This window comes from Furipterus horrens, unplaced genomic scaffold (genome assembly GCF_987537825.1).
Source record: "Furipterus horrens unplaced genomic scaffold, mFurHor1.1.pri manual_scaffold_2, whole genome shotgun sequence".
Taxonomy (NCBI): Eukaryota; Metazoa; Chordata; class Mammalia; order Chiroptera; family Furipteridae; genus Furipterus; species Furipterus horrens.
The window spans coordinates 211,619,639-211,645,304 of NW_028327172.1; the positions used below are offsets into that span (position 1 = coordinate 211,619,639).

A 25,666-nucleotide genomic window follows, 5' to 3' on the forward strand; every position below is an offset into this window, starting at 1 on the left:
TCAGAGGCCTAGAATAAAGAGAGAAGATTGGAAAGTGGGGAATAAAGAGAAAAAAACATGAATAAATAACATACTTCCTTTTAGCTCTAAGACTGAAATTCTAAGATTAGATTTCTCAAATGAATCGAATCTAATCAAAAGAATCAGAGAGGGATAATGGTGGAAAGCAGTGGAAGGCACTAGGGCAAAGGGGGGAAAATTGGAGCAACTATAATAGAATAACATTTAAAAAATGATTTAATTTTTTTATAAAAACAGCAGTCCAAGTTACAGTGTCTTGGAATGTAAGCTTATTCAGAGATAAGATTGTTTCAGATTTAATTAGTCAAGATGAAGTCAGATCCCCGTAGCATAGACCCCTAATTCAATGTGACTAAGGTTCTTATAGGAAGACTGTCATGTGAGGACAGACACAGAGAGGACTTCACGTGATGATAAAAGCCGAGATTGGTGTTATGCATCTGCCAGTGAAGGAATAACAAAGATGGCTGGCAAACTGCCAGAAGCTAGGACGAGGCAAGGCAGGATTCCCCTGCAAATTTCAGAGGGGAGAATGGCCCTGATATCACCTTGATTTAGGACTTCTGGTCTCCAGAACTGTGTGAGGCGATCAATGTCTGTTGTTTTAAAATACCCGTTTTGTAGGATGCTGTTACAACAGCCTCAGAAAGATAATTCACTAACCAAACTGAATCCCAACTTTGTTTTGCCAGAAAGAGACAGGCCGGAGATAGAGCCAAATATAAACACTCAGCTAAGAAGCTTCCAGGAAGTGCCACCACCAAACTGAGTGTTTTCCTTGGGATGTTTTCAGTCAATCATCTCAACAACCCTATAACAATCCAGTCACAGGTGAGAAATTGAGACTCAGAAATAGGCTGCTGCTCACCCACAAGTACACAGCAAAGAAGTGGCAGGCCCCGGGTTTGAACTCATGTTGATCTGACTTCTAAACACAGATTTTTTAGTTTTTCCTCCTTGGATTTCCTAATAGAAGTGATTTTCTTCTAAAGCCATGACAGTGGACCAGATGAAACTGCAGAACCTGGCGGGGCTCTAAGCAACTTATAAAGATGAGAGGAATGATTTTGAGGGTACCGGGTTTGGGGGGGTGGGAGGACAGGCAGAAGGAAGGCTTCCTGCTGCACCACTAGGGTCGCCAAACTCTTATCACATCTTTATCCACAGGACATGCCTCTCGCACTCCCTTTGGGCTCTGAACCACAGGGGGAGGCAAAGGGAAAACCTGTTCCAAGAAAGCTTGAGCAAGAAGAAGCCCTTGAGGGAACCTCTGGGGCCTTACAGAGAAGATACTTGCCTAAACGTAATTGCTTTCTGGATGAACATATGATTAGAAATATCATTTGCAGGTCTCACCTGCCATGATGTCTCCTGTTTTTAAAGTAAATGTTCAAAGAAGGTAAAAATCTTAATATATGTCTCCCTCTCCCGTGGAAAACAGAAGTGATTATTTTGGGCCTTGGGAAATTGGGATGCAGTAACAGAATTCATCAGTACCCTTATGCAATCCAGGAGAACAGATGAGATGAGAAATTTCAGAAGAAAGCATGCCATCGGCAAAATTGGCGTGAGTCATTGTTCCAACTGAGAGGCTGGGTTTTTTAATCATGGGTTTTTATTTTTGGTGTTTTTTTCTTTTTTTTATTTCAACCAATGACCCCTTCATCCTGATGATGAAGCTGTCATCTTTGAAAATGAGGCAGGTTTTTTTTGTCTGTTTGTTAATGACATACGTGATGCAAAATTTATAATAGAGAGGAACAGTACAAGACCAGAGGACAGCAAACACTAGCTTGGGTAAGTTGTGTTTCTCTCAGAGACTCAGTTTTCTCACCTACAAAATGAAGCTTTTGATCCTGATATGTTCTGTTTTCCCTAGCCACTCTTCCCTCTCACTCTCTCCCTTGTCCTACTCCCTTCTTTCTCAACTCCCCATTTTCCTATCACCACGATGAAGAGAGATTGTAACTGAGGAGTTGGTGAATGGGCTTGGATAAGATGTAGGAGGGGCCCATATGATACTATGCAGAGCTTTATATGAGAACATGGGGGAAGGGATAAAGGGGCTGAGATTTGGTTATTGCAAAATTCATTCATTCATTTTACAGAGCACCCACTTGATTGTCCCTCAGTCAAGCGTTGGGCCTTGGGACTCAGAGAATAGAATATCATTAGGATATTCTACTAGAATCCAGAAGTCCTGATGAAGAGAGAAAGAAAAAATTGTTAATTACAATTAAATGTTAAAGACAAGGGAACATTCCAGGTGTATTGGAAGCAGGCATTAGTGGGCCTTACCCAGTCCTTTTAGGGCAGGGGAAGCTTTCCAGATGAGGTAAATCTAAGGAAGAGAGTGGGGATCGGAATATTCTAGTAAAAAAGGAGCACTGAACACAAGCAAAGGATCCAATGTTTCAGTATATCTGCAGTTTTAAAGCATGTGGCTAAAGCAGGGGACAAAGGGTCCAACAAAAAACTGCTTTGTGGGTCTTTTTTAAATAAAACAATCGACTTTCCATAACAGTCTGCATGCAGAGCCAAGAGGGGCCATGCTCACTTGGCTGGTGCTAGCATACTTAGCAGTGAGTCCACGGTTGTCATATCCCCATGTATGAAGGACATCACTTACAAGAGTGATAGAGTCATTGTGTGGTGCTCCAGAGTACTTTCACTGAAGGGCAGAAATGACAGAAAAGTGGAAACTTTGAACAGTCTGCACTATTAAGTTGAAAGAGAATGCCTAGAGTAGCAATAAATTATCTAGCCATCAATGATTGATCTTCCTCTTGTTAGAAACGTATCAGAGTTGGACAGTATTATAAGCTTTAAAGTCTCTTCCAAACCAGTGTAGCTTAATTTGTGTTCACTATTCCTCCAGGACTTCTATAATATCATCTATAAGAAAGAACACAAAACCAAATTGGTGATTTTTCTGAAAGTTTTCACCAACAACCTTATTTAACAATTATTTCCTCCTCAGTTACCCCAAGATGAGCCAAATCTTGTGAAACTTTCTATTTGTCACAAGTGTAGGTTTGTGACATAGACTTTCCTATGAATTAGCTGGGCAACTGGTTGGTTCGCTGCCTGCTGAGCAGTCCAGCACAAAAGAATAAACAAGAGTCACACACGGTAACCATGCTATTCACTCAGCTTTTATTGAATGCAGGTTCACTCAGAGGAGAACATCAACGTACATTAATATCCTACTCACACTCTAACAATGTAAGAGAATTATAACACACACACAGCAATCAATGGGGAATAGTGAATCCAAATCCCAGAGTCTCAATCTGCAGGTCCAGAGACAGCACGGTGGGCAAGGAAGTTGTCAGTGTCTTGCAAGGAAGGATCTTGGAAGCCAGGTAGGCGGCAGGGCAGATGAAGTCCTCAGTCCAGCAGGGCAGAGCCTTCAGAGGTTGATGCCAAAGAAGATCAGCATGGCGTGCAGCAGCGCTCTGGGGTGTGGAGCTCGGCTGTCTCAGCAGTGGTCTGGAACCTGCCTCAGTTGTACCTGGAAAGTGGTGTGCTCCACCCTTCTGGGCCCTTTTGATAAATGTCTTGGCACCCTGATACCGAGTGTGAAAATTGCCCAGGAGTCTATGAGTGGTACCTGGTTGTTCTGCTTGACAACCCTGCTGGCAAGAGTGGAATTTCCCCAGGAACCTAGCTATGGGTGGTCCCGTTCTGCAGACATGGCTGTTCTGATCATGTGTGCATATATCTCAGGTGTGTCTCCTTGCCTGCTGTGTCTGTCTCCTTGCCAGACATGTCTCTGACCACAAGGGCAGATATCTTAAGTGTGTCTCCTTGCCAGATGTGGCTAGCATGACTTAGATAGTTTCTCTCTTGAAGCAAAGTGTCATGGCTGACTGGCAGCCATCTTGGTTGACATGAGTGACTCCACTTTGTTTTATATACTTTATCTCATCTTGATCAGACCAATGCCATGTTATTGGTCCTGCTCTCCTCACTATTAAATGAATTGTAATTATCAAGTAATAATGTTTAACATGATATCTCAGTAGTACAAACCAAACAACAGCATTATGATTTAACTAGAGCTTCCTGAGTTTTAAAACTAGCTTGCACTCTTCCATGTAAAGACTCAAGATTAAAAACTTCCAGAGAAAATACTCTTCAAGTTCCCCACCAGCAATGACAGCCTATGACTCTAAGAATTTGACTGACACAAAAGAAGTTGGATCTCCTCAAGATTTTGAAGACGTTCCCTGAAGAGAGAAAGCAAAAGGGAGCATGTACATACCTCAGTGAGGAGGAAAGTTAGACAGCAATGTCAAGAACAGTCTGTGGTGACAGGGAAGCACAAAGTAGTACAAGACATATGGGTGTGCAGGGCTGACTTAGAAAGTCTATGGTTCTATGAGTTGTCTACTCACTTGACTTTGACTAAGGGCAAGTACTTCACCATTGTGAGTCTCATTTCCTCTTCTGTGTATCAGACCAATGGGTCTTTTTTTTTTTAAGTATATTTTATTAATTATGTTGTTACAGTAGTCCCGATTTTTTTCTCCTTTACTCCCCTCTGCCCAGTATTCCTCTTCCCACCAGCAATCCCACCTCCCTTAGTTCATGTCCATGGGTCGTGCATATAAGCTCTTTGACTTCACTCTTTCCTATATTATTTTTAACATCCCCCTGTCTGTTTTGTACCAACCAATTATGCTTTCTAGTCCCTGCACCATTTCCCCATTTCTCCCTCTCCTTGCTCCCAGCTGATAACCCTCCAAATGATCCCCATGATCATTTGATTTTGTTCCTATTCTGGTTTGCTTAGTTAGATTTTATTTTATTTTTGAGATTCAGTTGTTGATTGTTGTGAGTTTGTTGTCATTTTAGTGTTCATATTTTTATCTTCTTTTTCTTAAGTAAGTTCCTTTGACATTTCATATAATAATGGTTTGGCAATGATGAGCTTCTTTACCTTCACCTTGTCTGGGAAGCATTTTATCTGCTCTTCCATTCCAAATGATAACCTTGCTGGATAGAGTAATCTTGGTTGCAGGTTGCCTTTCATCACATTGAATACTGCTTGCCAATCCCTTCCTGCCTGCAAAGTGTCCTCTAAGAAATAAGCTGAGAGTCCTATAGGTACCTCCCTGTAGACAACTCTCTGCCTCTCTCTTGCTGCCTCCAGGACTCTGTCTTTATTTTTCACCTTTGGCATCTCAGTCATGATGCATCCTGGTGTGGTCCCCTCTGGGTCCAGCTCACCTGGGACCCTCCATGCTTCGTGGACCTGTATGTCCATCTCCTTCACCAAATTTGGGGAGTTTTCCTCATTTTTTTCGATTCTTGCTTCTTCATTCTGCACTGGTTGACTGTTTTTTTCTTCCTATGTTCTAAGTCATTGTTTTGAACCCCAGTTTCCTTCCCTTCACCGTGTGTTTTGTGTGGATTTTTCTTCATTTCACTTAGCATAGCCTTCATTTCTTCTCTTATGCATTTGCTGTACTCAAACATATCTGTCAAGCCTGTGAGCATCTTTATCACCAATGTTTGGAATTCTGCATCTGTTAGGTTGTCTGTCTCCTCATCTGTTAGGTTGGCTGTCTCCTCATCGCTTAGTTCTCCCACTGGAGCCTTCATCTATTCCCCCTTTTGGGCCATACTTCTCTGTCTCCTCATTCTGACAGGCTCCTGTGTTTGTTTGCCTCCGTGTCCCAGGTAGAGCTGTCACTCCTGTTACATTGTAAGGGGCCGAGCCTTGGTGATTCATCAGTACAGAGTGACCTGTTTCACCATGTTGTGACGCTGTATGTGGGGGAGGGGTCCGAGAGGGAACAATGCCGCCTGCCCAGCACTCGCCCCTTTTCCAGGCACCTCTCCCACTTCCACACCGGACTGGCGCCCCTCTAGCTGCTGCCCTGGCCATTGTTCCCAGAGTGGGTGGATCTGTGGATGTTCTAGGACCGTGGGGGCCCTTTAAACAAGTGGACTCTGCTGAGACCTGCAGTTTCTGCCTCCACCCCAACCCCCACTGGTCTGCACAGTCAGAAGCAATGAGGCCTGATTTCCCTGGTGCTGGGACTGTGAGCTGTGAGGTCCGGTGAGGAGCTGGGAACACCCCTCAGGTGTCCCTCCAGACTTTTTAAAATGTGTGACTGCGCTTTCTGCCAGCCTGCCACTGCTGCCACTGATGCTGCCACTGCACTGCATCCTCTCCGCCCCGGCTCCGCCCCTCCTACCTGTCTGGGTGAGTATTTCTTCTTTATATCTTTGTTTGCTGGACTTCCATGTAGTTTGATTTTCTGGAACTTCTAGTTGTTTTTAGTTTTGAGGTCATTGTATTCCTTCTCAGTCATGGAGGGAGAAGCAGCGTGTCTGTCTACGCCTCCATGTTGGCCAGAAGTCAGACCAATGGGTCTTAGCTTGAAAATGTTGCTAAAAAGGAGATTAAATGAAATATTGTATGTGTAGCAACTAACTATCCTTGGCACACAGTAGGTTTTCAAAGGACAGTAGTAATCATAACAGTGACAATGATGCCTTATCAAGAGGTTTAGACACCAAGAAGCAGTTTAATTTGTTTGCTGTGCAGAGTTGTGAGTCTTCATTGCTCTAATGACCGATGACTTGAGACGCTGCCTAGGGATAGCGTGCAGTTGTCATTGAAGATAATAAAAGCAGAGATGAGAGGAGAATTAATGCAGAAACCAGACAAATCCAGAATGCAGGGCCATCATCCGTCTGGACCGCATCAATGCAGGGGAGGGAAAGGATGACGTAAGTGTTTATTTCTAACTCTCCCTCTCTGAGAACGCTGAGTGTTTTCAGTCTGGCCTCTGTTTTTAGAGCTCCCAGCACACCTGGACTCAAAACAGTATTCTTTCTAAATCTTTTGATGCTATTGTTGTTGGCTTGTATCCCTAAAGCACCTGTGTGCATAATTATGTTTTTGGTACATGAGCAGGAAGGTTATATGCTCCCTAGGAGCTAGGAAAGGTGGCAAAGAGATTAATTTTCTGTGAGTTAAACCAGAAAGTCAGTACAGTTAATATGAGATGTGCAAAGTCACTGCCTGAAGACAGAGTGGGCCCCAGGCCAGCAGGATGAGGGCTAACCTCCGTGAAGGTATTCAAGTATCTACAGGAAAATTATTTTGGTCAGAATGAAACTGATCAGAATGAAAACCATAGAGAAACACAGAGGCAATAGGTGAACTGTGATTCAAGACATATCCAAGGTCATGCAGCTTATCAAATAAATTGAAATATCATGGATGCTGAGCATCTTGAATATAAACCCTCAAATTCCTCACATGAATCATGAGACCCTACGTAATTTAGACCTAGCACCGCTCATCCCCCACCTCACTCAGTCTACTCTCACCCTGGCCTTCTTCTACTTATGCAATGGATGCTCTCTTGACCTGGGATTCTCTTTTCCCAAATATTGTGAGGCTCCCTTCCTCACTTCATTGCTTAAATTTAACTCCACAAGGAAGTCTTTTCTTACCATCTTATCTAAAGTTCATTGATCCAGTGATTCCACTGCTGGGATTATACCTGAAGAATTCTGGAACCCAAATTCAAAAGAACCTATGCACTTCTATGTTCATAGCAGCATTATTTACAATAGCCAAGGGCTGGAAACAGCCTAAGTGCCCACCATTAGTAAATGAACAGATTAAAAAATGTGGTGCATTTACACAGTAGAGTACTAAGCAGCAGACAGAAGGAAGGAATGCTTACCTTTTGCAACAGCATAGATGGAACTGGAGAGTATTATCCTAAGTGAAATAAGCCGGGTGGCAAAAGACAAATACCATATGATCTCACCTATAAGAGGAACTTAATGAACAAAACAAACAAACAAGCAAAATAGAACCAGAGGCATGAAAACAAGGGACAGACTGACAGTAACCAGAGGGGAGAAGGGAGGGGAATAAAGGGGGAAAGAAAGGGACGGGTCTAGTCCAGGAACTAGTATAAATGACCCATGGACAGGGACAACAGGGTGGGGATTGACTGTGGGAGCAGAGGGGTGGGACAGGGAAGAGCACTTGGGACAACTGTAAAAGAACAACAATGAAAACAATTAAAATAAAGAATAATGTCCATTCAACAGACAGTCAGGACCCAACAACATCTGTGTAACTTGTGAAATGGTCAAACATTGTCCTGACCTATAAAAACAACACAAAAAGAAAAAAGAAAATCAAGCTCAAAGCCCAGCAAATACCATGCTAGGAAGAGCTGCTTTAAAACGTGGAACGAGAGACACTCTGTGCACAACATCAAGCTGGTAAAATATCTAGTGTTGCAGATGGCAGCGCTGCAACCATATATCAGAGACAAGAAGAAAATCATCCGGAAGAAGCTTATTTATCGGAGCAGGGTTTCATTGTCATGAATCTAAAACAAGTATCTTCTAGAACTTTTATTCACTCTGTCGTTTGCATGTATTTAGTAAAAGTTTTGGTTTGTTTTCCCAGCACTTTGTTTTCTGCGGCCTTGATCTTGGCAACTGAGGTTTACAAAATCATGGCTCTTTGAGAAAGTGATAACGCTGTTCCATTCCAATTTGACAGAAAACACTCCAAATGGAAAATGGAGATCCTGTGATGTCACAACACTCTCAAATTCAGTAAATGTTCTCGGTCCTAAGAGCAGCCTCGCTGATCAAGTTTTCGAGTGTGACTTGGCTTTTCACATAGGTCTTCACGCGTTACAGAGTGGGGTCTCCAAAAATCCCCAGAGCCTGCGGGTTGGGGGATGGGGAAAAGGGAACAGCTTTTAAGATGCCTTTGCATGACTATGGCTGGTGGCTAGTCTTTGTTACGCAAATGGCTTTGGTTCTTCCAAGGCCCCAAGGAGATGGGAGGGGTTTTGACCATGGAATGGTGTGGAAAGAGCACACAGAGCCTGCGCAAGGTTCTGTGCATGGTCAGAACTGGGTACCACGCCCACTGTGTCAGAGGACGCAGTCAGGGATTTAAAAATAGGTGGCAGGCATTTTGGCTATGGGAACATCATGCAGCTTTGAGAAGAGAGAGAGGAGATCCACGCAGCTTGCAAGAAGGAGAGGAGAACTCCATGCGGCTTTGAAAAGAAGAAGAAGAAGAGGAGGAGAGGAGATCTACACAGTTTGCAGGAAGGAGAAGATCCCCATGTGGCTTTGAGAGGGAGGAGAGGAGATCCACATGGTTTGCAAGGAGGGCAGAGAATGTACTCCACGCGGCTTTGAAAGGGAGAACGGAACTGCATGTGGCTTTGAAAGGGCAAAGGGAGAACCATGCGTGATCCAGTGCAACATGATACATGTTTTCCTGGACTGTTATATGGATGCTGATGACATCGTACCCCAGATCGTGAAGGAGAGAGATGACAGATAAGGGACGGGGAACTTCTGGGCATGTTTTTGGCTTCTAGCCTTTTGGGGAGCAAGGGAAGAGCTGCCTCCCGTGGGAGAACAGGGCTCTGAGCTGAAGTGCTCACTGCCCTCCCCAGGCTGGAACACTGTAAATAAAGGCCTGTTCTCCTCAACACTAGTTATTGGGTTTTACACTGAGGCGCCCCGTGAAAGAACCCCCTTTCGCTCTGAAATACAAGGAAAAGAAAGAACTCAAACTGTGCATCTGAACTTTCTGTCTTCTCTATCTCTCACTGCTGATCAACATACAGTACAAATAATCCACTGAGTATTTAACTTGTGCTTTTGTATTTGTGTGTTTATATCTTTAGTACTGTAGTGGAAATCTTTCATGAGCACTCTGATGGGGATGGGAGGGACTGCTATGTGGGTCTTTACATGAGAAAAGAATGGAGATACAGAAAAGAATAAGGAATTTTTAACTACCAGTCTCTGAGCGCCTCCTAACTTTCTGTGTGTGCATCTGGAGAAATGTGAAGAATGTAAGATGTGTGTGTGTATGTGTGTGTTTTGCTATTCCAGAATTTTCTTTGGGGAGACAGAGATGGGAAGAAAATGTGTTTTGACTTCTTATGGATACCTTGTGACTTAGAGAGGAACGAGGGTAGTCTATGTTCCAGCATTGTGGCTCTGAGGATATGGGGATTGGAGGAAAATGGCTCTGAAGGCCTATCCTGGGGACCAAAGTTCAGAGCACCTGTGGTCAAGTTTGGTGCAGGGCAAATAACGCCATCCTTCTCTAAAGGGTCCCGAGAGTCTGCATAAGGAGCTGACCCAGTGAAACCACCCAGTGAGTGAACCTTGAGTCAATGCAAAAAACTTCAAGATCAAAAGGGATGGTGATGCAAGGACTCTGAGAGAGTAGACACCTTCACACCCATTCAGAATAAACTGGCATCTCGCATACCCTTCTCTGCCCTTACTCAGCATTCAGACAAATCAGGACTCTTACCTTGCACTGAACAGGATCAGCTCACCAGAAGGTCATCCTATCAGCTGCTGTCCAGTCTCTGGGAATAACACCTACCACCCTGTGGTCTCTTCTTGAAATTTCAACTGAAGACCAGGGCTCGGCCTGCCAGCATGGCTCAGAGGGTTGGAGCATCTTCTTGTAACTGAAAGGTCACCTGTTTGGTTCCCAGTCAGGGCGCCTGCCCAGAATGCGAGCTCCATCCTCGGTTAGGATGCATGCAGGAGGCAGCCAATCGAAGTTTCTCTCTCACACAGGTGCTTCCCCTTGTCTCTTCCTTTGCATTCTCTCAAATGAGAATAAAATAAACCTTTTTTAAATGCCAGAGTTAGCCTTAGAACTTACACAAATAGATATAGTTTCTAGGAGTGTCCCCACCAAAAAAAATTAACTCCCTATTTGTTTTGGAAATGCTTTTATTGGGGAAAAGGAATCTCTAAAAAAATTAAATAAAATAAACTGTAAGGTAGGTGTTATTGACTTCATTTTACAGGAGAGAAAACAGAGGCTCAGAAAGTTGAGAAAATCATCCCTGCCACTCAGCTAGTAGAAGACAGATGTAAAACTCAAACTAAGTCCCCAAAGCTAATGCTGCTTCTACAAAACTAAGTTATTTTTCAGTCATAAAAAGACTTGAATATTATACAAAGACATATCCACTTATTTTTTTTTTAAAGTGGCACCTACTGTATGCCAAACATCATGTTCAGTCTTGGTGATTAAAAGTTCTAGTCCTAACGAATAGAATTGCTTTGAGGTAAAGGTAAGCACAGGTAAGCACCACCCCAGGCTTACTCGTGGCAGGTGCTTATGGGTTTTTCCACAAGGGTGGAGCAGCGCAAATAGAAAAAGGAAAGCTTCTTGAAAGGACAAATCTGTGCTTCAAACAAAAACATTCAAAGCAAATAGAGGCACATAGGTTTGAAACAGGTTGTGAGCAAGGTCAAGAAACAGCAAGCTGCCTCTTCTAAGGGCAAGTTTCAGGAGTGAAGAAGAACGAGATTGTGCACAACTTCAGGAATAAAAACAGAACGTTGAGTGCTTAGGAACATCTCAGAAGGAAGACAGGATCTGAAGATCAAGAACCAAGTTCTAAACACTCTAACATTCTAGAACCTCAGTTGCTTCTCTACTATTGCGAGTCTCATCCATTCCACGCCTTTTCCTTGTGGAAAGTGACATGAGAATCCTTAATTCAAAAAAGATCCTTTGCACTTACGCTTGGGAGCACCAAAATAGGGAGATAAATAGACCTGCACTGACTTTGAATATATGGTGGTGGCTGTTTTGAAGACCAGAAGGAAACTGAGTTCCTGCAGCATGTGGTAAGAAACCGAGGTGGGCCCGGGAAGGAGACCTGGCAGGAGAGGGAGCCCTGCGGGTGAACAACAAATAAGTCCTCTCCCAGGCTCTGGGCTAGGGACTCAGGAATCCTGCCATACATGCCTGCCTCTGAAGGGCTGAACTTTGTTTTCTAATGCAACATTCCTAAAGCCTTTCATCTGTATTTCTGGACTCAGCCTATTGCCATAGCAGAGCCTGTGGGCTGTTTAATGATAGTTTAATGAGGTCTTGGAATATCCTAAAGGGAGGCTGCTAGCCTGCAGCTTTCCCTTTAAGGAGGGGTCTTTGAATCTAGGTCTGCTTTAAGTAACAATCAAGCTTTCTGTCTGTGTCTGGTGCACACAGGAGTGAAATTCGCCTCCGTATCAGCCATTCCTGGGGGGAGTTTTCTCCCCACATTACACCTGCAGAATGCCATCCTCTTTTCTCTGGCAAGCCTGGATACATGATGAATATTTTAAGTCTCCCAGGTTCCACTTTCCCTAGTTTCAAAAGTGCCTGGATGCTGGACTTTTAAAAAATGTATTTATCTCCCTATCCAGACGGCAGAGGAGGAATTGCAAGTGGAAGGCAGAGCCACTGGGGCCAAAACAAATCCGGGCAAATCTTTAAATTGCTTCAGCAGTCGCCTGGGCTTTCTTTCATTAGCATCTCAGATGCCACTTCTCTCCCCTGCTGACCTTAATTTTGGAAAGAAAGAGAGTACAGTTTTAAGAGGGCATTAAACCTTTTCCGTCCAAAACGTAGAGTTGACATGCATGGCAAGTGAGCACTCTCAGCTCCATGCAGAGAGAGAATTCTGCCCAGAGCTTCCTTCCCTTTCTGTCCTGGGTACCGCCTTCGTTCCCAGCTCAGTTCTCACAAGACTCCTCTAATTTCTCCCTCCCCTGAGCTCACTCTTTCTCTCCGGGAAGCATGAAGCAGTCTCTCCCCCCCAAGGCTTCCTGCATTCACCTCACGGATGGCTGCAGGCGCCTAGTTATCTTCCCCATCCACAGGCTCCCTGCGACACGGCTCCTTCGCCCAAAAAGCAGAAAGAGCCTTAGCTACTGAGGCAGAAAGGGCTGGATGCCCACCCCAGAATCCAGGGCCCTGGTGCACATGCTCAAATTCAGCTCTGAGATGAATTCCTAAGCTGGGGCACGTCTCCTGCTCACGTTCAGCTTCAGTGTCTCCACCTGTAAAATTAGAGATGGTGAGAATAGTACACAAAACAAATAGTAAAAGGCAAATAACTAATAAATGAGAATACAGGCAAGACTTAAATGTCACAAAACATGTACAAAGTATTACACAGTTCTATTGGGCATGTCGACTGCACAGACAACTGGAATTTGGGGGACTGTGGTCTGGAAAGATGCTCACTAAGTTTCCTGCCACCTCTGAATTCCTAAGCATTGATCCATAGAATAGATAGCTACCTATTGAACGACCTCGTCTGTGTTGGGTGGTAAAGATGCAGAGGAAAATGAGGAGTGCTGTTTCCTTTTGTGGGGTTCACAGTCAGGCAAAGTCACCAACAGCTACAGGAGGAACTCTGGTCACTGCCTTCCACTTCGCCAAGGAGCCAGGACAATGCAAGACTGTCTGTCACTGGCTGTTCTCATTCCCAGGACACAGTGAATGTTTGCAACCAGTAGATACTTATTTAATACATCAGGTGCTTCTGATCCCACCAGCTTTTCATTGAACTCCACTTAACCTGACTGCACTGAATCAAGGATGGCTAGGTATCAACAGTGTATTATGATGGGATAGAATGGATAAAAAAAAAAACACAGCTGCAGAGACACCTGCCTTCAAAGACCAGAGCTGCAAAGCAGGACAGTGACAGGACTCAAAAGCTGAGGGCCAGGTATAAATCATGACACTCCCTGATTCTGTGAATTTGGGCAATGCACTTGACCTGGTTAAGGCCATGTCCCCCCTTTTAAGATAAAGATAAGTCTATATGCCTGTCAACAGTGCTGTGAGAAATGAATTAAGATAATGTTTATGAAAATATTTTTACATTGTCAACCTTCTTATAGTGCTAGTTTCAGAGCCTGGAATAAAGAAGAAGATAAAGAAAATTCATGAAAGGAATAAAGAAAAAATGCGAGGGAGGAAGGAAAGAAGAGAAAAGTTAAAATACACACAGGTAGCATTTTTAAAAACTGTCAAATAGGAAAATACTGCCAAGGTCCGAGAAACTATAGAACTCAGAGTAGAAAGAGATGATAAAAGAGTAATAGGACAAGGTTTGCATTTTCATGGTAATTTTAAATTACTCCTGTAATGTTAAGTAAGGCAGGTGTGTGCCAGGCAATACTGAGGTCAGACCAGTTTAAAACAGCTGTAACCATCGACAGCAACAAATTGAAGCTGTGTCGACTGGGATGGACTCAATGCAGTGGAGTAAGACTAAGGAGAAAGACAAGGTGAGGGATGAAGGTGTCAGGGATAATTTCCAGATCCCTCTCCAGAGCAGCTGGCTGGAGGAGTGTGTCATTTAACTAGAACAGGGAATAATTGAGAGAAAGAACGTTTGGGGAGGAAGTGGTGAATTTGGGTACGGAAATGTGGTGTGGAAGCTTCCATAGGAGAGCCAGCTAGAGATGTCAGCAGGTGGCTGGGCACAGAGATCGGAAGTTTAGAATCACAGAGGTGGGACTGGTGCAAAGGAAGTGACTGAGAACATCCCCAGGGGACTGTGAGTGAGAATAATAAAAGGGGCCTCAGGACAGAACCCTGAGAGCCCCAATATTTTTGTAAGGTTTTAACAAGTTGTCATCAAAGTTGCAAAATTCCTATGCAATTGTTAACAATCGTTTAAAAACACCAAATCTGGCATCAGACTGACTGTTCTCCAATCCCAGCTCCACCTCTTATTAGCCTGCGTAAATCAGTTCCACTCTCTGAACCTCAGTTTTTCCATACATAAAGTGGGCATAAGGAAGCTCTTGTTGGAAGGACCAGGTGAGATAATGTTGCTGAAGTGTTTACCCCAGTGCCTGCTTCATAAACACATAAATATGTGGTAAATGTTAGATGTTTTCAGAAACTTTGGAGCTAAGGGTTTTATTTAAGATTTTTTTTATTCTCTGAATGACAGTGGCTTCCCAGGGCACAGCTCTAGAAAAGGACTGCATAAGTGTTGTCATTTTCTCCCAGACTGGCCGCTGAGCAGCCCCCCAGCACCCATCCACCTCTCTCCCATTCTCTTGGCAACCTTGCACCCCGCCTCAGGCATTGATACATGTTCTGCTGGTTAGAGCTGGCTGTGCACTTGACCTCTGTGCATGCCGGTGCTGAAAGCCCTCGGTGGTACCAGTGGGGGTAGTGGAGCCTCTGCTGCCCACCATACAGAGGTCCCCTGCCAAGGCCCTCAGACTGGTGGCCCCTTCTGTTCAGGTTCTGCCACTTCCCACTGCCGCTGCCTCCATCTCTGCCACAGATGTCACTGCTTGCAAACAGTGGCCCCATGACCATTGCCTCTGGGATTCAGGGGTTCATTCATTCATTCCAGAAATGTTTATTGAGTTTCTGTTATGGTCCAGATACTGCCATAGGCATTGGAGATATTGAGGTGACAAGACTTGCCCTCAAGGGGTTTCTCACCTGGGAAAAATGTGTCATCAGCCATAGGCATAAACCAAACACTAAGATAGTTTCAGATAGGGGTGAATGGGATGAAGGAAATGAATGGAGAGATGTAATGGCATAGGATAGGGTAGGACAGGTCTGAGATGGCTCTTTGACTCTGTGATATTTATCTGAAACCAGGAACCTTAAAAATATAACTATAACACTAAAACCACCGTGAGCAGGAATGTGAGTGGGTGTGCAGAGGAGAGGAGGTGAAGACTAGCTTTTCTTACTTGAGTGATGATTAAAGCCAGGCACGTTGCCGGCTCTCTTCTTCGATTTGCATTTCTCATTTGCAACTCTCCTTCTCCCCCTTGAATTAAGCAAGCTTAATGAAAGACATGCTCTCCCCTTTCCAGTGGGCCGCAGAGAGGAGGACGCTTTGCATTCCGTGATGGATGTTTTTGTTTCTGCAGCTCTGGGTGCCTCTATATTTTAAAGTGTTTGATGAGTGAGAACATGAGATTCAAAGATGCTTCCACACAGAACATAAACTAGAATTTCTTCCCACTGCCTAAAAACCACAGCATCACTGCCTGGTTGGAAGTAACAAAACAGCTTCTCAGATCTGTACAGGATTCGACAGTTTGCAAAGTGTTTTTGTGGGCTTGATTATACTGAAATAGTATCTTCTCTGATTTACAGATGAGGAAACTGAGGCTCAGAAAAATCTGGGGACCCTCCCAACAGGACAGTTGTAAGAGATGAAGTTGAGATTTGAAGCTGTTGCCCATCAGTCTCTGGGTACATTTTCAATCACTGTTATTTTGAAGCTTCTGAAATAGTCTTGGGTCGATTTATGACACTGGGTCTCCCCTAAATCGCTGCTGTTGGCTTTTATTCCGCCATAACTTCTGTGGCCCATGTTTAATGTGGTTCTGCTGCCCTGAGGGGACAAATAGACACCACTATTTTTCTGGATCACTCACCAGGCTAAAAGATAGGTAAGACTTTAAGGGTCGCCCTTACACTCCCGGCAATCCAGGGAGGGTGACTAAGCCTCACCTTCCCCAACACCTCTGCTGTCCTTGAAGGTCCTTGGACACTTTACTCTTCCCCTCATGCCCCAAAGCTGGCCAAGAGAATACAGTCACTGCCAAGGGCACCAGCACCCTGACTTGCCCTGGCACTGTCTGTTGGCACCTCCCCTCCATGCCCACAGTGTCAATGCAGGTCACCTCGCAATAGAAAGAATTCTGCTTCTCTTTACATCACCTCACTAAGGCTTCCCACCCCCTCTCTGGTGTGACCCCACTCTGAGCATCTCTGTCGTACAGGTGAGGGAGGCTAGACAAAGCTAAGTCAAGCCATTTGTTGAGGTCTATGTGGGTAATAAAGTGGTAGAAGGGAGATTTGAACTGAGGTATATGGGACTGCTCAGCTCACATGATTAACCCCCATCCTCCGCTGCCCCACTGAGGAAAAACACGTAGGTAGGAGAACAGGTGCAGACGCACAGCTTTGTCCAGCCGCAGTGCCGCTGCCCTCTGAGAAGGCGCATCTCTCAGCTGCGCCCCCTGCCCATCCTCATGGACTCAGGTCAAAATGCCTGGGATAAAAAAGGTCGCAGATATACATCTACCACCTCCTCTTTAGCAAGTCGGTCGTCTGTCGAAAGACACTTCATTGGTTCCCATGTCGTGGCCACCATGAAAAGTACTACTCAACCATAAGAAAAGATGAAATAAAACCATTTGGGACAAGATGAGATAATCTTGAGAGAATCATGGCTAAGTGAATAAGTCAGACAGAAAAAGCCAAGAACCATATGACTTTGCTCATCTGTGGGATATAGAACGAAAGCAACAAGTAAGCAAACAAGACAAACAGACAAACAAAAACTCATAGACACAGACATAACCATCTGGTATGATGACTATGAGATGGAAGTGGGCTGCAGGAAATAGAAAAATATAAAGGGTGTGAAATATATGGTGAGAGATTTGCCTTGGGGCGGTGAGTACATAATGCAATATACATATGACGTATTATAGAATTGTACCTTGAAACCTAGGTAATTTTATGAACCAGTATCACCCTCAATAAATTTAATAGTTTTTTTAGAAGGTTGCAGATTAACGATTGAACAAAAAAAAAAAAATCTCTGGTCATGAAAACATGAGGGATCTGCCTTCACACACACATGTGTGTGCACATGTGCAAATGTTAGCACTTGGCCCCACTTTGCTCAACTGGCCTGATAGTGTGTCCAGGGAGTTAGCATACATCCATCTCCCAACACAGTACATGGTACAAAGAAGTCACTCAAAAACAATTTTTTTGAACGAATGAGTAGAATCTGCAGTGTCTAGATATTAGCATCTTTTTGTTAAATCTTTTGAACTAATTATTTTTTAATCACACATATTCTATTAAGGAAGCAGTGGGTTTTAAAGAGAAGAGTCAAGTTTAGCATAGACCTAGGTTTGAATATGACCTTTTGCAAACTACTTATGTTTCTGAGCTGCTATACACCAAACTCCAGTAAAGGGTCATTAATGTGATGAGGGTTACAAATAGAGCTAAACCTCACAGAACAGCAAACACTAAATAGATGCTCATTCCTCTGTCAGCTGCTTAAATGGTAACTTCAGCCCTCAGAGACCGCTTCTTATCTGACCCTTTAAGGTGTGAACAAAAGGAAATGGTCTTAGGAGTCAGGACACCCGATCTTAGTCCTGAATCTCTGGGCAGTCAGTTAAACTGTTCGGACCAGCCTCTCACATTCCTACTTAATGAAATAAAACAAGAATCTTAGCATGTATTTGTGAGGATAAAATTAGACCATACCTTGAGAAAGAGATCTAACAAATCCCATTGGTCAACCTCAGCATGATTGATATTTGGGGCTAGAAATTCTTTGTCATGGGAGCATTGTAAGATGTTTAGCGGTGTCCCAATTGTGACAACCAAAAATATCCACAGACATTGCCAAATGCTCCCTGGGGGTGGGGGCACAAAAGTGGCACAGGTTGAAAAGTACTGGGCTAAACAAATGGGGAGTATTATTACTGGCCTTTTTCTAAAATAGAATTAGAATACCAGTGTGTGACTATTGTTATGGAAATAAGTGAAACTCTTGGCCGGACCAGGCCTCCTCTGTAGGTCACTGTGATCCTGTTACTGCTTGGGTTTAGGACAGGAACATCGTACTTCTAATGCATGTGTGGTAGACTCTGGTTTTCAATGTGAACCATATATGAGTTGGCGCCTCCTCTCCTTGTAATGTATTAAACGGAAGATCTTATCAATCATTTATCCCTACCTATTACCTATAAGCAAACGTGTAATTCATTCAGAATAAGAATTGGGAGCAAAGCCTACTCCTGGGTATAAACTCAGTCCTCACCATACTTGAGTCCCTTTGCACCTGAAGAGAGTCAGGAAGGTCTCTCCTCCTAACTCTCACACCCACCCAAGCCCCACCCAAGCCCTGGGTTCTTTCCACAGCCTCTGGGGGCCACCCTAAGACAAAGACCTCACTGCCTCTCCTATGAATCTTCCTTGTTGCTATTTAAAACCTTAGTATTGTGTCTCACCCCCTGGGAAGGCTGATCCTCAATCCTCCCAACCCCAGAAGATAGCTTTGCTTTATAAATCCTTTTCATCTGTAGATTTCTGGTCTCTGACTTCTGCTTAATCTTAGCCGCATCAAGCTTTCCTTTGTCAAAATTGATTCAGCATTTCCACTTCTGCGTATAGAACAAAGAATTGAAAGCAAGATCCCAAAGGGTATCTGCGTACCCACGATCATGGCAGCATTATTTATAAAAGTCAGGAGGTGGAAGCAACCCAAGTGTCCATCTACGAATGAATGGATAAACAAAATCTGGTCTATTTATACAAAGAACGTATTCAACCTTCACAAGAAAGGAAATTTGGATATATGCTACAACATGAATAAACTTCATGGCATTATGTTAAGTAAAATAAACCAGTCATGCCCAAAAAAAGAATTACATGATTTTATTTATGTGAGATGTTTGGAGTAGTGAAATACATAGACAGAAAGCAGAATGTTGGTTATCAAGGTTTGTGTTTAATGGGCATATAATCTTAGTTTGGCAAGATGAAAATATTCTGAAGATTAGTTGCACAACAAAGGAAATAAGCTTAATACTGGTGAACAATACACTTAAAATGGTTAAGTTGGTAAATATCATTTATGTATATTTTACTACAATAAAAGATAACTTTTTTAAAAATGATAAACCTATGTATTCTCACCAGTTTTGCATCCTGGATTCCACCACCTCCTCAAAAGCCTGCATTTTCCTTGTATTCAATCCTATTTCTTAAAGGTGCAGGGGAATCTTTCCTTCCTCTCTGCAGGATCCTCCCTTGGCGTTTAAAATAGTAAGATTCAGACTTCTGGTCAAGATGGCAGCATAACTAAACATGGCTATCCTCCTCACACAGCCACATCAAAATTACAACTAAAATATAGAACAACAATCACTCAGAACCACCAGAAATTCAGTTCAAGTCTGACAACTATGGAATTAAAGAAACCACATCCATCTAAACTAGTAGGAAGGGTAGGGATGTGGAACAGGCTGGTCCCACATCTACGTGTGGTGGATAAAAATTCAGGAGGAATATCTCAGGAGTGTGGGGTATCAGCCCCACATCAGGCCCCCCACCCCAGGGTTCCAGTGCCAGGAACCTAAGTCCCCATAACTTCTGGCTGCAAAACCAATGGGGATCGAGTTGGTACAAGATACTCTAGAACTCCAAGAAGCTCCCCTTAATGAACCCACACGCAGACTCACCTACTCAGACACACTCCCACTAAGCTCCAACATTGGGGTAGCAGCTTGAAAATCACAGGTAGCATACAGGGAGAAACTGAAGTGTCTGACATCAAGGTGAGCGCTGGGACACAGCTTTCTCCCAGACAGAAAGGTGGGCAGACGCCATTGTTTCTTTTCTGAGGCCTCCCTTCACAGAGCCACAGAGCTGGCAGGTGGGTGCCATATCTGAGACTCCATCGATCTGGCTAACACTGATTGCCCCACCCTGGAGATCTCCTGAGGCTCTGTCCCATCCAACTTATGGGCCCACACAAACTGTTAATGGCGACTTTTCCATATGAATGGCTGGCCTTGACTCATGCTTCACAACTTCTTAAATCTTATCAGACAAGCAATAGCCAGCCTCAGTAAGCCCCCAGCCCCCATACCTCTTACTAAGTGTCCCCAAACCTGTCACTAGCAGCAGCCAGCCTAGACTCACAGCTTGGCTTCACCTGGGAATCTCCAAGCCCAGCACAAATAGCAACCATCTCAGATTGCTTTATAGCTCATTCAGGGTGGCCCTGGGCAGAACACAGGTGAGGGCTGACCTTGACCTGAACCACCCAGGAAACTTCAGAGCCTCTGCATCCAGTGGACAGCTACAGACCACGTCGGAGCACCAGCACCCTGCCCCTGCACAGCTGACCCTCCACAGAGAGCTGAGGTTGGTGGTCAGTGGTCACAGCCAGTCCTTGCAGCTGACTGGCCTGGGTAAACCCCTCCCATTGACCTGCCAACAGTAACTGAGGCTCAACTATAAGAGGAGGGTGTACTCAGCCCACACAAAGGGTGCATCTTCAGTACTTAGCTTAGGTGATAGAGGAGGCTGTGCCACTGTACCCCACAGGACACCTACTAAATTAGGCCACACTACCAAAACAGGGCATCACAGCAGCTCTACTAATATATAGAAATAACACAGGGAGGCTGTCAAAATGAGTAGACAAAAAAATATGGCCCAAATGAAAGCAAAGATCAAAACTCCATAAAAATAACTAAAGAAAATGAAGATAAGCAATCTGTCAGATGCACAATTCAAAAACACTGGTTATAAGATGCTCAAGGAACTTAGTGAGGACTCCAGCAGTATAAAAAGGATCCAGAGAGAAATGAAGGATACACTAATTGAAATGAAGAACAATTTACAGGGAAACAACAGCAGAGTGGATGAAGTCAAGAATCAAATTAATGATTTAGAGCAAAAGGAAGCAAAAAACAACCAATCAGAACAACATGAAGAAAAAAGAATCCAAAAAACAAGGCTAGTGTAAACAGCCTCTGGAACAATTTCAAGTATTCCAACATTCACATCATAGGGATACCAGAAGGAGAAGAGAAAGAGTGAGAAGTTGGAAATCTATTTGAAAAAATAATAAAAGAAAACTTCCCTAACTTGGTGAAGGAAATAGACATACATGTCCAAGAAGGACAAAGAGTCCCAAACAAAATGGATGCAAAGATGCCCACTCCAAGACACATCATAATTAAAATGCCAAAAGTTAAAGATAAAGAGAGAATCATAAAAGCATCAAAAGGAGTTAGTTACCTACAGGGGAGTTCCCATAAGACTGTCAGATGATTTCTCAAAAAAAAAAAAAAAAACACTTTGTAGACTACAAGAAATATTCAAAGTTATGGAAAGCAAGGACCTACAGCCAAGATTACTCTACCCAGCAAAGATATCACTTAGAATTGAAGGGCAGGTAAAGAGCTTCCCAGATAAGAAAAAACTAAAGGAGTTTATCATCACCAAACCATTATCCATTATCATATAAAATGCTAAAGTGACTTATTTAAGAAAAATAAGATCAAACTATGAACTATAAAATGGCAATAAATATGTACCTATCAACAATTGAATCTAAAGAACAAACTAAGCAAACAAGAAGAACAGAGACAGGATCATGGATACAGAGAGCATTTTGATGGTCGCCAGATGGGAGGGGGCTGTGGGGGATGGGTGAAGAGGTGAGGGGATTAAGAACCATGGGGATGTAAAGTACAGTATAGGAAACAGAGTAGCCAAACACCTTATATGCATGACCCATGGACATGAACAATGGTGTGGGGATTACTTGAAGGAATGGAGGGTGCTGGGTGGAGGGGAGCAAAAGGAAAAATATTGGCACAACTGTAATAGCATAATCAATAAAATATAATAAAAACTTATTTTAGTTGTATAAATATATACATACGTACATACATACATAAAATAGTAAGATTCATCCTCTTCATTTACTTCTGACCACACTCAGCAGGAGGTGAGACTTTTCTTCCAGAAGAATGAAGCAATGGGTCTCTTTCCCTCTCCTCTCTCTCTCTTTCCTGATCTTTAATTGTCTTTACCTCCATCTTCCTCTGGGTCACACTTGTTCTATTTCCTACATCCTGCCACATGAGATATGATTTTTCCAGGCCCTGCATCGATTAGCTTGGTTCATGTCCACCAACTGAACCATGCTATGTTGTCCAGTTAAACTTTTTCCTTCAATGACGTTGACTTTTTAATCATTATCTGGCTCCTGGGGCTATTTTTCAATTGGACTGAAAAATAATTCTTCAAAACCTGCAGAGGAGGAGCTGTGATTAATTAGCACCCTCAGACTCAACGCAAAGATCTAGATACTCGTAGATCATTGTTTTTTGTTTTGTGTCAACCTTGAATAACATAAAGCAATTATCCAAATTTGATCCATAAATTCCATAGGGTGTTCTACTATGTAAGGATGTATATAGGATCCTTATTCAACAACCTTGCATGTGGTTTCCCACTGTCTTAACATCACTTGAAGTTGGTATCTCACTGAGAACACTCAAGTCCCCCTCGCAGCTCTGAAATCGGTGTCAGGTGCAGAGGGGAGCTCTTGGCTGTTTGTTGATTGACTGGTTGTTGTTACAGTGCAAAGGGAAAATGGCATTCTCAACACTGACCATGTGGGCCATTCTTGACTTGGACAGATGTCACTCTTGATAGTTGGCAGCATGATAAGGTTAAAAAGAGTGGACAACTGGAGAAATGCCTGGCCTAACTGATGTAGATGAGACTTTCATCTAAATTTGATGAATTTAAGCGTCAGATCCCTTGGCAAATTTATCCCCCTTTTGAGTCTCCATAGCCTTATCTATAAACTTAGAATCTTTGCTTATCAGAGTAATCCCCCCCTAAGTTACATGAATGTCCAACCACTGTGCTTGCTGTCCACTCGAACCTAATATAACATTGAATGTCAACTACAACTGAAAATTTTAAAAAGAAATTTAATAATAAAATTAAGGTCTTTGTATTAATATCTAAGCTCCCTTCCATTTCAAATATACTCTTCACCCTGTGGTTCAATTGTGTTCTCAGCACAAAATTAAGAGATGAGGGCAGGTTCGCCTCACCCCGACCCTCCCCACTGACTCCCACCTGCAGAAGTGTCCAGCAAGCATTTTCCTTTCTGCAGGCCCTTGGCGGGTCAGCAGGCTACTGAGCCACGATATCAAACTCCAGTCAGATGATCCCCCACTGGGTTTTTAAATCAGCATGGAATGGTTCTGACCCAGTGTGAGGGCGGCTGAAATTGACAACCCAAGTGTGGCTGTGGGAGGTGGCCGAAGAGCACATTTGATCATCAGAATGAACAAAGATGTTCCTTTCATGGAGGTATCAAAAATAAATCTTAGCCATGGGTTGTTTTTGGAGGAACACCACCCGACCCTGATCTTATTCAATCCCACATTCCACTGTTCTTCCCTCCGTGGCTTGGCAGCTCGCCACAGGGGAGAGGGAGCTGCCTTGGGTTAGAAGCTGTCAGGCTCAGCATTTAAATATTACTCACCCGGCTCAGTTCAAGGTACAGGTCAGCCCACAGTATTAAGTTAAGTACACTGGGAAATACATTATCTTTTGGGTCACAGGGGTACAATTCGGTGAACAACAACAGGATTTCCTGCTTGATAGATGATCCCACAAGAGGTTAGATCTTGCCTGCCCCAGATATAATAGCAATAATCCCCTACATTCATATTCCATTCCACAGTCTGTGGAAGAGTTTCACATTCATTATCTTCTAGGACAGTCTCCGTGGAGGCAGCCCAGCACAGGAGAGGGTTAGACGTTGGCTCAAAGGCTCATTTTTCACTCTCCATGCCGGGTTACCTTGGGTAAGTCATGTCACATCTCAGAGCCTCGATGCACTAACAGTAGTTACAAGTGTCAGTGATATCTGCCTTTTAGGGGAATCAACAGATCTGACAAGGTGATGCTTGTGCATATGATTTTTTAAATTAAATGTCATAGAAAAGAGCCTATTGTGCTCTATAGAAGTAAAATAAAAATCATGGAAATAGGTTGCAAGTTACCTTCTATACCTTTAAAATATACAAACAGTCTAGCTTAAGAAAAGTTTTTTTGTGACTTTCTTTTTTCTTTTAATTGGCATTGAGTCACTTTACACAGCTCTGCTTTCCAGAAATTGGAAAATTAAGAGATATAAAGGTACAGCTACATCTATGACTTTAGGTAGCAAACAGAAATGGGGAAGAGAGGTCAGTCTGTCAAAGGCTAGATGTCAGTGATTGCAACTAATATGGTTCCATTAGAGGAATTTCAAGGAACGAGATTACACTGGGCCGGAGTAGTTATGTGAGAGGGCTATCAACGGTCAGTGTCCTAGGGTGTGACAGCCACTGGACACATCTTCTGTCTAACCCTGGCTGCTGCCTGCAAGGTCTTGTTATCATCATAAACACATCCCCAATGTAAGGAACGGCCAACTGAGGCTCAGGAAGGTTACGTAATGTGTGTGCCGCTGGCAAGGCATCAGAGCGTGGGCTCACACTTACGTGGGTCTGAACCCAAAGCCTTTGTCCAGGGCCCTGCATTAACTGGCATTTCTTCTCAGAAACAAGAGAACAGGGGAGCCATGAAGGCCCCCCCCCTTTTTTTTTTTTGCTGGACCTTGAAAGACCAAGAGAGGGAGAAAGTATGAAGGAAGCCATTTCAGAAGGTGATCACAGCCTGAATAGATCATGAGTACATATCTTTGGGAATATTGAGGAGTCTGGTCTGGCTGGAGAGTCATCTGGGAGTAGGCTGATCATTACCAGGATTTTTAACATAGTTTGAATTCAGACCTTCATTAGGCCAGGGGGACAGATGACTTTTTAGGGTGCCATCCTCAAAGAACACCCAGCTCCCTGCCCCTGCAGCCCTCTCTACAAACACCTCAATCGCCTGTTGCTTCTAATGCCCCCCTCCTGCTCCATGTTGAACCTCAATATAGGTTTTGCATTTATAATATGTACCGGGTTGTTCATTACGTGGTTAATGAGATCACCCTGTGGTACCCCAGGACTCTGCTTTGGTTTGGTTTCCTTTCATTTTCATCTCTGCCTCTAGGGTAGAAGTAGCAAACTCAAATGCCAACGGTGGGAGACACCCATGGCCCCCTTCCACCAAAAAATGTCAGGTAGAGCATTGTGCTTCCAGGCTAACACCAGCTAGGGACCAGTGGGGTTTTTGTTCTCC

The 25,666-nt window shown here is 43.6% G+C and overlaps 1 long non-coding RNA gene across 1 annotated transcript; it reads right to left on the reverse strand.

Annotated features, from left to right (window-relative positions):
- Nucleotides 1-8,409: 8,409 nt before the first annotated feature.
- On the reverse strand, nt 8,410-22,590 carry LOC150020347 (uncharacterized). Its single transcript, XR_016509352.1, has 4 exons — nt 22,362-22,590; nt 12,686-12,909; nt 10,370-10,675; nt 8,410-8,745 (listed from the first exon to the last, which is right to left on the reverse strand). It is a non-coding gene; the product is annotated as an uncharacterized LOC150020347 (long non-coding RNA).
- Between the last annotated feature and the right edge of the window lie 3,076 nt (nt 22,591-25,666).